This window comes from Hylobates moloch, unplaced genomic scaffold (genome assembly GCF_009828535.3).
Source record: "Hylobates moloch isolate HMO894 unplaced genomic scaffold, HMol_V3 SCAFFOLD_8, whole genome shotgun sequence".
Lineage (NCBI taxonomy): Eukaryota > Metazoa > Chordata > Mammalia > Primates > Hylobatidae > Hylobates > Hylobates moloch.
In genome coordinates, this window is record NW_026652283.1 from 63,847,439 (window position 1) to 63,861,177 (window position 13,739).

At 35.5% G+C, this 13,739-nt stretch overlaps 1 protein-coding gene across 3 annotated transcripts in view; it reads left to right on the plus strand.

Annotated features, from left to right (window-relative positions):
• The window catches only part of KIFAP3 (kinesin associated protein 3), a 182,393-nt gene that overhangs the window by 81,433 nt on the left and 87,221 nt on the right, over positions 1-13,739 (plus strand). The window lies entirely within an intron of this gene.

Sequence of the window (13,739 nt, forward strand, 5' to 3'; positions counted from 1 at the left end):
GGTCCTGGTGTGTGATGTCCATGTGTTCTCAGTGTTCAACTCCCACTTATGAGTGAGAACATGCAGTGTTTGATTTTCTGTTCCTGTGTTAGTTTGCCGAGAATGATGGTTTCCAGCTTCATCCATGTCCCTGCAAAAGACATGCTCTCATCCTTTGTATGGCTGCATAGTATTCCATGGTGTATATGCGCCACATTTTCTTTATCCAGTCTATCATTGATGGGCATTTGGGTTGGTTCCATGTCTTTGCTATTGTGAATAGTGCTGCAGTAAACATGTGTGTGCATGTGTCTTTATACTAGCATGATTTATAATCCTTTGGGTATACCCAGTAATGGAATTGCTGGATCAAATGGTATTTCTGGTTCTAGATCCTTGAGGAATCACCACACTAACTTCCACAATGGTTGAACTATTTTACATTTCCACCAACAGTGTAAAAGCATTCCTATTTCTCCACATCCTTCCCAGCATCTGTTGTTTCCTGACTTTTTAATGATCATCATTCTAACTGGCATGAGATGGTATCTCATTGTGGTTTTGATTTGCATTTCTCTAATGACCAGTGATGATGAGCTTTTTTTCATATGTTTGTTGGCTGCATAAATGTCTTATTTTGAGAAGTATCTATTCATATCTTTCTCCCACTTTTTGATGGGGTTGTTTTTGTCTTGTAAATTTGTTTAAGTTCCTTGTAGATTCTGGATATTAGCCCTTTGTCAGATGGATAGAGTGCAAAAATTTTCTCCCATTCTGTAGGTTGCCTGTTCACTCTGATGATAGTTTCTTTTGCTGTACAGAAGCTCTTTAGTTTAATTAGATACCATTTGTCAATTTTGGCTTTTGTTGCCATTGCTTTTGGTGTTTTAGTCATAAAGTCTTTGCCCATGTCTATGTCCTGAATGGTATTGCCTAGGTTTTCTTCTAGGGTTTTTATGGTTTTAGGTCTTACATTTAAGTCTTTAATCCATCTTGAATTAATATTTGTATAAGGTGGAAGGAAGGGGTCCAGTTTTAGTTTTCTGCATATGGCTAGCCAGTTTTCCCAACACCATTTATTAAATAGGGAATCCTTTCCCCATTGTATGTTTTTGTCAAGTTTGTCAAAGATCAGATGGTTGTAGATGTGTGGCATTATTTCTGAGGCCTCTGTTCTGTTCCATTGGTCTATATATCTGTTTTGGTACCAGTACCATGCTGTTATGGTTACTGTAGCCTTGTTGTATAGTTTGAAGTCAGGTAGTGTGATGCCTCTAGCTTTGTTCTTTTTGCTTAGGATTGTCTTGGCTATATGGGCTCTTTTTTGATTCCATATGAAATTTAATGTAGTTTTTTTCTAATTCTGTGAAGAAAGTCATTGGTAGCTTGATGGGGATAGCATTGAATCTATAAATTACTTTGGGCAGTATGGCCATTTTCACAATATTGATTCTTCTATCGATGAGCATGGAATGTTTTTCCATTTGTTTGTGCCCTCTCTTATTTTGTTGAGCAGTGGTTTGTAGTTCTCCTTGAAGAGGTCCTTTACATCCCTTTTAAGTTGTATACCTAGATGTCTTATTCTCTTTGTAGCAATTCTAAAAAAGATTATTTTTCACTCTCACTTCTTTTACCTTCTAGTTACCATGTTGTTTCTTTTCTTCCCATTTCAACTCTCCTCAAACGAGTTATCTTCATTTCCTGTTTTCATTTTCCCTCTTCCCTTTCATATATATTAATATGCCCTCTCTCCCTATTCTCTATCTCTTTCTTTCTGTTTCTCTTTCCCTATCTGCCCATCTCCCTCTCTGTCTCCCTCTTCCCACTTCCTTCTGTTCTCTCCTCTTTCTGTCCCCTCCCCTCGTTGTTTTACACACTACTGAATCTTTTCCAATCAAGCTGTCACTCTCACCCTTCACCTCCCACACAAACACCCCATCACACTACTCTAGTCAAGTTCCAGTGACCTGCACATTGCCAAAGCCAATGGTCAATTCCTAGTATTCATATTACTCAACCTATGAGCAGTATTTGTTACAGTTCCCTCCTTCTTTAACTTTTTCCATTGGTTTTCCAGGACTCAGTACTCTTAATAGCTTTCCTCCTAAATATCCAGTCCTTCTCAGTCTCCTTTTCTGCTTCCACCTCTTCTTTCCAATTTCTAAGCATTAGAATGCCCCCAGGGATTAGTCCTTGGACTTTATCGATGCTTACTACTTTGCTGACTTCATTCATTTCATTTAAATGCTCTGCCTATACTGATGACTCCTAAATAGCAATAGAAATAATCTCAGCCTCCTCCCCGATTTTCTTGGTCCAGATATTACTGCTTGGATGCCTTATTAGCATCTGAGATTTAACAGGTTCAAAATTAAGCTCTCGATCTCTACCCTACCCTCACCTCAATTTACTATTTTCACAGTCTTTCTCATGTCAGTAAATGGTAACTTCATCTTTCTAGTTAACTGGACCAAAATTGGCAGAGTTATCCTCAGCCCTTCTCTTTCCCTCCTGTGCTTTATCCAAACTCTTAGGAATCCAGTCAGCTCTATCTTCAAAATATAGCTGCTACCCCATAGTAATTAATCATCATTGAATATAAATTCCATATAATCATCTTGTTTACTACCTGTGCACCACCCACCTCCCCTATCCACCCTCCAGGCCCCAACAACATAAGCTCCATGACAATATGGAGTTCCATCAGTCTCAGCCAACGTGTAGGAAGAGGCAGATGAAGAATATTGAAGCACCATTAGCATGGCACTTCTTTACTTCACTTCTTTACTCCTAATACCTAGAACAATGTCTAGCACGTTGTATGTTCTCAATAAATATTTGGTGGGTGGTTAGAGGGGTGAATGGATGAAAGGATGAAAGGAACACATGAAAGGAAGGAACATCAAAGGAGCTGAGCTTGAGTCTTCCCTTTGCCCTTTATTACCTGAGTGACATTAGACAAGTCAGTTGATCTTCACTGAACCTTTCGTCTTATTTAGAAAATTAGGGGATAAAATAGGTCCTCTCTCACAGGTTTGTTCGGATAATCAGATGAGAGAATAAACATATATTTATTTGATAACTAGAAAGTCGTATACAAATGTTAGTCATGATAAGGAGGGAGAAAAGGAAGGGAAAGACTTGAGGGGGCTAATGGTTGCCAAATGAGAGATCAGGGACACATAAAACAGTTTTCTTCACAGTTTTGAGTATTTCTAGACCTGGGTATAGGGGGTTTGTTATAGAGGGTTTGTTTTAAACATTGAAATAGCACCTTAATTTCACTTATATTTTGTAGCTTTCTCATGTATCAGTGAATTCAGGGCAGGAATCTTCTAATACAGTGATACTCAAACTATGGTCCACAGAGCAATACTTGGTCTATTTGTTATTAGTTGTTACTGGTCTATAATGAGTAAGTCCAAAAATTGAAAGTAAGCACTTAGACACATATAGCAGTTTGACTGAATAAGATTTTGTCTGCTGGATGTAATAATAAAAATTTGCATCTTCTATTTTATATATCTTTTAATTTCATTTTTATTATACTTTAATAAAAATGTTAGGGAAAGAAATAAAAAACCTGGCTCACCACCACAGATAGTTTGAGAACCAGTGTTCAAATAGATGAAATGACAGTCTTAATCCTAGGTTAGTAAACTGTTCTTTAAATGTATTCAGAAGTCCATGTAATTAGAACCCAGTATCATAAAATTACCCTGCCTTGGGATACCTCCTTAGCTCATTTATAAGCAGAGATGAGAATGTTTCTCATCCTTAAAAACTGAGGAATTAGTAGTGTTACCTATAGATGTTACTAAGCTTTTCTATACTTAGAATAATTATAATAGCTATAAATTGAGTCAATAAATATTCATCTGGTGTACTTGTGTTAAGCATTTTCATATATAATTTATAAACATAGGCAAATTTAAAAAGTTAATAGCTCTGACATATTTCTTTAAGTTATCTTTTAATCAGCAGAGCCACCCTGGTCAGTGATAAATGTATGGCACTGAAAGCTACTAGTATGAAGGTTTGAGCCATCATTTAAATTTTGATTCCGAGTTCTACCTGTGTAAATTTTGATTCTTCTAACTTTAAGAGTTTTAAGTCTGTGCCAGTTTCCATGGCTGGCTTGTGCAGAAACTAATGTTATTGGTTATGACAGGAAAATTGGGACTCCTAAATTCAATAGCACATCAGGCCTTTTCACAATTTTGTGTGAATAATTTCAAAAGGTCTAATTTTTAGTCAGTAATGTTAGACCATATTGTCTTCATTGGAAGACAAATTAGAGTTTCTAAGGTGTTCCAAATTGATATAAATGTTTCTCTATTCTGTGAGTAGACCCAAAATTGATTTTGAGAGTAAGAATGGCACCTGATTCATTTTTGTCTAGATTACATTTAGGTAATACGAGTTCGGGGCATTTTACAGAGCTGTAGAAAGGTTTCATCAGCATGTAAGGAGTCAGACCAGGTCAAGAGTTAAGTGATAAATGTTTGATTTCTTCCGGTTTAGACAAGTCTCATTTCCCTTATTTTTGGAGATCACCAGAGCATATACTGTTGAACTCTAAACTTTGATCATATAAGAACTAAGGGTTATTTCCTTTGACCATTCTGTCATATGTCTTTAAAAGAAAATTGACACAGTTAACTTCTGAACACCTTTGAAATTTTTCCACAATGTTAAATTCACTTATTTACTTTATATTAATATGATCTAACTTTTAATTTACCAACAGCATCATAAAGAATGAAAAAATGAAACTATTTTGTGAAGAAAGCAACATTTTGCCTTTTCTGACTTATTAAAAACTGTTTAGAAATGGTCAGAATAATGATTTCCAAGCAAAATGAAGTGTTTTCCATTTTTTTGAAACTAGGTTGCCTTTATGATAGTTTCTTTAAGAAACTTAAAGTAGATTTTTTAAAAAATAAATTGGTTTGGTTGGTCTGTTTATTACCGAACTGTTATGGAATTTCACACATCTGTTTCAGAACGCAACTCCTCATAGACTACTACACTGTTTCTCAATTTTAATAGGCCTCATTTATCCTATAAATAAACCTACATTTTCTTACCTGATCAAGTGAGCAAACAATAGGGGTCAGAAGTGGCAAACAGTTTAACAGAAAGCACATGTCTTGCCGTCAGGGTGAGGTAGACTCATATCAAGATTGCTTGAAGTTATTAATGGCAGTAAAATTTATGCTTCCTCCTGTTTTCCCAATTAAATCAAGAAGCCTTTTTTCTTAAGATTCTTCTATCACCAGCTGGTTCCAATACTGTGTGTGTGTGAATATTGCCTAGGGTGTCTCCATTTCTAGATGGTAAAATTTGGCCAAAACATATTAAGTCAATGATGTGGACATATAGGCTAGAAAGCAGTCATTGTTAAGGGCTTTATTTTGGTCCTTATCATTTGTACCACAAGTATGTATATTCTTTAGGGCTTATTGCAAATAACTTGCATTCTATGGATGTAATAAAAATTCTACAGAGGACATAATGAAATAATTGAAGACGTTGAAAAATAAGCTGCATGGCAAAATGTACAGTTGTACATACTAAAACATGAAAATCTATCAAAAATGTTGTATATAAGAGTACTCATTTAGTGAATATCTCTAAAAACAGAGTGTTTAGCTTACTGGTAGATCTGCAATGTTAGTTTCTCGTACCTTTTAAATTAAATAATTGGACATAAAAAATTACTTATCCATGAACCACTGCACCTCAGAAACTATTGTTGTACTTAATGTTTTCATACTGATCTTTGTAACCTATAAATTATGTTATTTTTTCCCCTTAACTGTTGGTTAACAACTATTGGTTTTTATCTCTTCATCTCAAATCTTGACTATAGACAAATATATTATAAAAGAGATCATCCAGTATAGTTACAGTCTTAAACATTGGTCTGTGCAAATTCAAGTTTAAACTAAGGCTATCTGTTTATACTGAGTACATATCTGCAGTATATGCTCTAATAAGTTAAGCATAAAATTATATGGAAACATTTATCAAAGATGTTCTGATATAACTTCAATGTGTTTTTTAGTCTATGTCAGTGTGTAGTTAACATGTTCAATAATTGTTGCAATTATCTTTTAACTGGTGGTTTTCGCCTGTGTCATTTTCACTGTATTGATAGAACTTTAGGGGCTCTAACTCCATAATAACTGTAAAGACACCTGCAAATTTTGAAGCATGTTGTATTCATATAGACTTTCCAGGGGTAATATATCACCTTAATGCTGTTCTATCCTAATGTAGGTGTGCTTATATTCCCACTTCTCTTATCTTTTCATGGAGCCTCTGTGACATCAAAGGGAGTGTTCTACTTTGAAAGAAGACATAGAGTATAGAAGGGAATGAGAATCTGGCTAATAATGTGGCCCATAACTTGTGTTCTCACTTTGTTTTCACAGTGTTGGGCTGGGTCTACTGCAGAAGCGGAAATTTGGCTTTTGAGTTCTCGTGTTCAGAACTCATATTTCTGCTTGACTGAACTGTGAATGAAAAATCCCAAGTGTCTTACAAAATTAGTAATTGAATGGTGTTTTTACTAATCACTTCAGAGATGAAAAAACTGAAGGCATTTTAAAATTCAAAACTCATCAGCATGTGTTTTGCCCTTTAATTGGCAGAAAATCGATTGTGAGAGCAGCCCAGAGAGCTGATTGTTTTTTCTCCTTCAGCTGCTCCAGCTGAACTACAGCTGTAAATTTCTATAAAAAGAAAAAAAGATGCAGTGTTTCTTATAAACTCTTGAATGTACTTTATAAGTGCAATAATTCCCACAAAATCAGTTACTGGAGTTAATGACCAGTTTGTTAAGGCATTAACTGCCCTCAGCTGGGAATGACCAATTTGAGGGGAATGGCTGCACAAATGCTAAGATAATTCAGTAACACTTTCAAATAATGATCCAGCTAATTAACGGTGAATTCCTGTGGAAATCCTATCGAAGTACTTATGACCTCTGCATTTAATAGCCAGTGAGTTCATCATGATTCATGTTTATTACCATAAATACCAAAGGAATCATAATGACTAGGCCATTTTTTTTTCTACCCTGCCCTTATTACTTGAACAGATTTGACTGATCCACCTCCAGTCATTAAGAACCTAGTTCTCAAGATACTCAGTCTTTTCACTGCCGTTGCTTAAAATTCACAGAGCCTTTGGTGCTGTGCCAGCATGCTGACTGTTGGCAGCCTGTTTTTACTTGGGATGCCGTTAGGGAATAATTGATGTCTTTATGTCTTAAAGGAACCTTTTTGAAATGTCTGCCATTTGTAGGATGTAGAGGAATCATAGCTGGTTAGCTACAGTTTATGGCTTCTAGTCATGAATTCTTATGAGAAAATCATACCCTGCAATCCTCATTTCATGTAGGAATTCACTTAGGGTATATAAGATTTTTTTTTTCTTGAGCTTTATTTTGTAAGAACTCAGATGTTCTTTCAGTGAATGAAGAAGACTATTAGTGTACAATAAAAGATAAGCTCTTTATTTTACTTAGACCATTTAATCTCTCTAATAGCTGTTTATTGCTATGTGATCTGCAAATTAGCCTTTAAGTCGTAATATTAAATGTTGGCTGCCAAAGAGCCTTTACTTTCTTTGCAGAGCTGTGTTTGAATAGATGAATTCAGGTTATTGCCAGACATCTTCCCACTCCACATACTCACTTTTGTTCTAAAATGCCTTGTCTTTTTTGTTGTAGGTGTCAGATATCTGCTAGATGCCGTGAAGTTATAGGCTGCATTTTTATTAAGTATTGATTATTTATGTATTTATGATTCAGTGAATAAGATACATATGGTTTATATACTGTAGTCTTCATATATTGAAATTATTTAGAAGAGAAAGAAAATATGTGATTTGTAACTGTAGGATATAACTAGAATCATCAAGATAATATGTGGGTAACAAGACCATTTATAAAATATTTACGTATTTTTCTGAATAAAAGGCCAAATGCCAGTTTTTATCTTTTTCATTCCCTAACTAAATACAAAAAGGGGGGAAATTAAATTTATAGTTATTTGTAAATCAATTGTTTAAATTCTAGGGGAACCTTCACTCACATAAAATCCAGAAGACACGTTAGCAACTTGGGTTAGAATATTATAGTCCCTTAGCTCTGTCATCACCTCATTTCACACTGTTTCCTCAAGAAAAAAAAAGTGTGTGTGTGTGTTTGTGTGCATATATATATATATATATATATATATCTGGTGCAGCACTAGTTATAGTCCAATTTCTTTTGTTCAATTGTGTTCAGCTAAAAACATGGGGAAAACGCCTCTGCTCATATAGGTTTTATTTGCCTGGGACATGCTGTTTAAAGGTAAATGAAACAGGGTAGCTAATTGTGAGGTTTCTCTTCAGTGTCCTCAGACTTCTGTCTGTTCTTTCATCTGCTTGATAGTCCATCACCTCCATGACTGTTCCCCACTTTAGGAGTGAAAGTAAGTTCCGTTAAAAGAAGGAAACCTGAAAGGATAAGAGATTTCGCAATGTGTGTTTTGGGGGGGGCGGGATTGAGAGGGGATCATTTTCTTTACTAAAGTGTTTTTTTTTTTTTTTCATTAAGGGATTTATAACTATGAGAGTGAGAGAATGATCATGGGATCTTATTACATATGGGTCACTGAGTAGAGCCTCAGATATAAGATGATTCTCCTAAGCCTAAATTTTATGAACAGCAGAGTTTTTTTTTCTTTTTTCCTTTTTTTTTTTTTTTTGAGACGTCTCACTCAGCCGCCCAGGCTGGAGTGGAGTGGTACGATCTCAGCTCACTGCAACCACCGTCTCCCAGATTCAAGCGATTCTCACATCTCAGCTTCCTGAGTAGCTGGGATTACAGGCACCCGCCATCATACCTGGCTAATTTTTATATTTTAGTAGAGACGGGGTTTCATCATGTTGGCCAGACTGGTCTTGAACTCCTGACCTCAGGTGATCCACACGCCTCGGCCTCCCAAAGTGCTAAGATTACACGCATGAGCCACTGTGTCCGGCCAAACAGCAGAGCTTTACAGGAAAACGACTAGGTAGAAAGGTAAGTGGCTCAGCCATAGGCTCAAAGTATACCTCTGAACTGTGTCTAGCCTATCTCAGAAATCTCGGCTGCGTCTCCAACTTACTTTACTTCTAACTACAGTTCAAGTCTTGAGGATAAAAAACACAAAGCATCATATATATTAGGAACACATGATAGTACTGTTGTATTGGTAAAACAGAAAAAGTTATTGTCAACATAATAGTGATAATAAGAAATGGTATTTATTGAATTGGTTTATTGTACGTCAAACTTAGTGCTAATTGCTTTACCAGGATTCTCTCATCTAATCCTCACACAACAACCTTTTCAGGTAGGTACAGTTATTATCCCATTTTTACAGATGATGAAACTGAAACACAGAATTTAAATAACATTCACAAGGCTATATGGCTAATGAGTGGAAGAGCCACAGATTGAACCCGAGCAGTCTGCCTCCAGAGCCTGAGCTGTCAACCAATGTTAGAGTATTGCTTTTATCAGTCTACCTACATTTTAAGCTTCTAGCACATTTTCTCCTAAAATCACAGCTTGATAGCAGTTATTGTCCAATTTAGTGAGAGTGAGTTTCAGAACTTAAGCTGCTGTAGGTCTAGTCCTCAAAACTGCTTGGGAGATAATGCAGTTTGCCCCATCAAGAAATTCTTTCATCCACTGGAACCTGCTATATCTGGGCACAGGTCCTCTGAGAAATATCTGATTGCATTTCTCCATTTCATCTCTTCTCTTCACCACTGCCAGTCTTCTCACCCTTTTCCCCACGAGTCCCAGGTGCAGCAGATCGTACAGAGTCCCTCTAGATGCATCTCCTTCCTGTACTTTGCCCTAAGGAATGATGATGATAACTTACATTTATTTGGCATTATTGATTTCACTCTCTCTGCTGCCTCCTGGAAGGCTTGGTTAAAAGTACATGCATGAGCTTTATAGTCAGACCTAGGTTTGAATCCCAGATTCATATCTATGTTTCCTTTTGAAAGGGTCATAGCCTTAGTGAATGTCATTGCCTCATCTCTGAATCAAAGATAATACCTACCCCTTTAATTACTGTAAGATCTAAATGAGAAAAACTATGTTGAACATGCAATAGGAACAATACCATTGTTTGTTTAACCCTTTCTCTTTAACCTTCTCTCAGAGAATTATGGTATAAGAAAGATTAGTTGTCCATAGCCTTGTGTCCCTAGAGCTTCTCTTAACTTCAGTCCTTTAGTTTTTAGCAAACTTTTGAATATGATGATCATTTTAGATAAATATTATAGGAAATTGGAAACGTATTCAGAGTTTTTTTAATAGAGGATCACAGATAGAGAAGTAGGAAGGTGTGGGAGAACTGCAAGGAACTTTCACCTTTGACCGTAAGTGTAAAGAGAAAAGGAAAATGAGAAAGCACATAAGAGCAGAATTAGGACTGGCTGCAAAATGAATCATCCTACTTTTGGAAATTAGACATTTAGTTTTTCTATATAAAATTAATATAAATTGTTATATCTGAGAACTGCTTTTTATCTATATTGTTCATCCTGCCAGTAGAAATTATTATAATTTTCAGACTCTTCTCTGTACTTTCTATTCTAACAGATACCCTTTATCCTGAGTTTGCCTTTGGAAGCTACACACACACACACAAGCTATATGTATACATATATGTATATAAAATTAATTAGAGAATTTCCCTTGTTATTCTTTTATTTTAATTTTTTTAGCTTCTCCCAATGTTCAGGAATTTCTTATTCTTTTAATGTAGTACCTATGTTTTAAAGGTGAGTCTTTCCTTCCTCTCACATTACCTGAATGATGTGCCACCTCAGGACATTGCTTTTTAGAATTTTTTCATTGACATGAACAGCAGACAGATTCTCCTAGAGTATAGAATAGCTTCCTGTTTCATTCCTAGCCTCACATTGAATTTTAATGTTTGATTATTTACTTTGTTGTTGAAGAATCTTTTATATTGGTTATTGATTTCTCTTTGTTTCTTTTACCATTTAATAAGTTGTATTACTTAGAATCCTAGTTTTCAGTGAATCCATTACTAGAGAAAATATCTTCAAATATTTTGTAAAAATTAAGTAGGACTAGGACTTATAGAAAATAACTAGAATTACAGGGAAAGAGAAACTTTCCTTCAGAATATAAGAGTTTGCTTTAAAACTCTGTTTGAAAAGATTTTCAAATATCTCAATTTCCAGGGGACAAGAATAATGTAAAATACAGTCTGACTAAGACTAAGGGATTCCTACCTCCTTGGGGAATAAAGTTGGAATTTTTCATGTTTAACCTACGTATCATGAGAACCTGTTTAAACGTTAAGTTTTAGTATGGCAAATGTGCTTTATACTAGAATAAGTATAAATTGGTGCCTTCAACAGTATAAAAATGTAGTCTGTTAAAATCTAACATTTAAATTGATAAATCTTACATATTTAGATTGCTCCAAACTTAAGGACAAAATTGTTGGGGTTGAGAGCATTTATTTGTCTGCACTTTTCTCTTACTTGGAGCGATTTCACAATTTTTACCTACTGCCCTCCAAATAAAATTCTTACCCCTAAACAAAGACTTTAAATATTATTTTCTCCCACATTACTTTATCTTAGCTTTATTTTAACTTTAGTCAATAGTCATTATCCTTAGAGCCTATCTCGGACTCTAATTCAGCTTCTCCTTTATAAATTTTGTAGTAAAGCTCTTCAAACAATAGAAGAAATGTGAAATTTACCTTAAATGATTTGACTCTCTAGTCTGTAAATTTTCTATAAATTTAATTTTTCTATAAATAATGCCATAGGGAAAAATTAAAAATAGATGAACTAAATAAATATTATTTCATATAAATAAAATGTATTTCCTGTATATGCTGTATTCCAAGTAGTTGAATTAGTGAATTTATAGATTTTATTTAAGATGAAAATGCTTACTGGTGTCCGTTCATCTGAAAAACATATATTGTTTTTATCCTATCCCAAGGAGTTGTTCTTACTGCTATTGTAAGCAATAGGAAATAGGCTTTAGACAAACAATTTTTCAAGATGAAAAATCTAAAAGTCTGGATTTAAAAAGCAGTATATTTTTAAAACATGTTTAATTCCCTCATATATCAGTGTTTATCAGTCTTTTATACCTGATAATATCTTACTTAGAAAACAGTTTTACCCTGTGATGTAAAAATGTTGAATACCAAAGGCATCAAATGAGGAAGAAAAATGTTTGAGAGTAGTATTGTAACATAACCTGGTAAAGATTTGGGAATCAGAGAGACCTGTGTTTAAATCCCCGCTCAACCACTTACAAGGCTATGTGGCAAGTATTTATTTTTCTCTAAACTGTAGATTTCTCATCTGAAACATAGGGATGATAAGACCTATTTGACAGATTGTTTTGAGATTCAATGCCATGCAGTCTGTTTAGCATGGCTCTTGATATGTAGTAAATGTTTAATAAATGATTATTATTAGCCAATCAACAATTATTAAATACCTACTCTGTGCTAGGTACTATTCTTGCATCTGGGGATAATGCAGTGAATAAAATCCTTGCTTTCATGGAGGTTATATGTTAGATAAACATATCAAATGGTAAAGAAGTTCAGAGTAAATTTGGGAGATAGAGGATCACTATATTTTTTGCTTACTTTTTTTTTGAGACAGAGTCTTGCTCTGTTGCCCAGGCTGGCGTGCAGTGGCATGATCTGGGCTCACTGCAACCTCCACTTCCTGGGTACAAGCAATTTTCCTGCCTCAGCCTTCCTAGTACCTGGGATTACAGGCGCACACCACCACATCCAGCTAATTTTTATATTTTTAGTAGGGACAGGGTTTCCATGTTTGCCAGGCTGGCCTTGAACTCCTGACCTCAAGCGAACTGCCTGCCTCAGCCTCCCAAAGTGCTGGGATTACAGGCATGATCCTTAAAAGACCTCTTGAAACTAATACTTCTGTCTCAAATCTTATCTGTCTCAAATTCTGAACCCCTTTTAGAGCTAGTAATTTCTATATTTGATTAAATGAGTTTATTTCTTCAGCTTTTATCTTTAAATATTAAAAACAGAATCATTCAGCAGATACTTACTGAACAACTTCCATGTTCTACGCTAGGCCTTGTGAAAATACCAGTTTAGGGCCAGGCGCGGTGGCTCATGCCTGTAATCCCAGCACTTAGGGAGGCCGAGGTGGGCAGATCATGAGGTCAGGAGTTCAAGGCCAGCCTGGCCAATATGGTGAAACCCTGTCTCTACTAAAAATACAAACAAAATTAGCCAGGTGTGGTGGGCGCCTGAATCCCAGCTACTCAAGAGGCTGAGGCAGGAGAATCCCTTTAACCTGGGAGGCGGAGATTGCAGTGAGCCAAGATTGTGCCACTGCACTCTAGCCTGGGTGACAGAGTAAGACTCTGTCTCTAAAAAAGAAAAGAAAAGAAAATGCCAGTTTATTTTCTCTAAAGAATTTCTAAGTACCTTGGGAATATCTTCAGGATTTCTCATGGCCCGGAATTTTCAAAAAGGATATTGTTTTTTGGATAAAATTTTTTGTAAGCAACTTTTCTGGCTCTAGTTTTATCACTGACTTTGAGATCATAAGTAGGTCCTTAAAGTATGTTCTGTCTGAAAGCAGGTAGGATTAAATGATATATTAAAGTCCCATTTTGTTTTTCAAATCTTGATATGTATTTGCTTTTT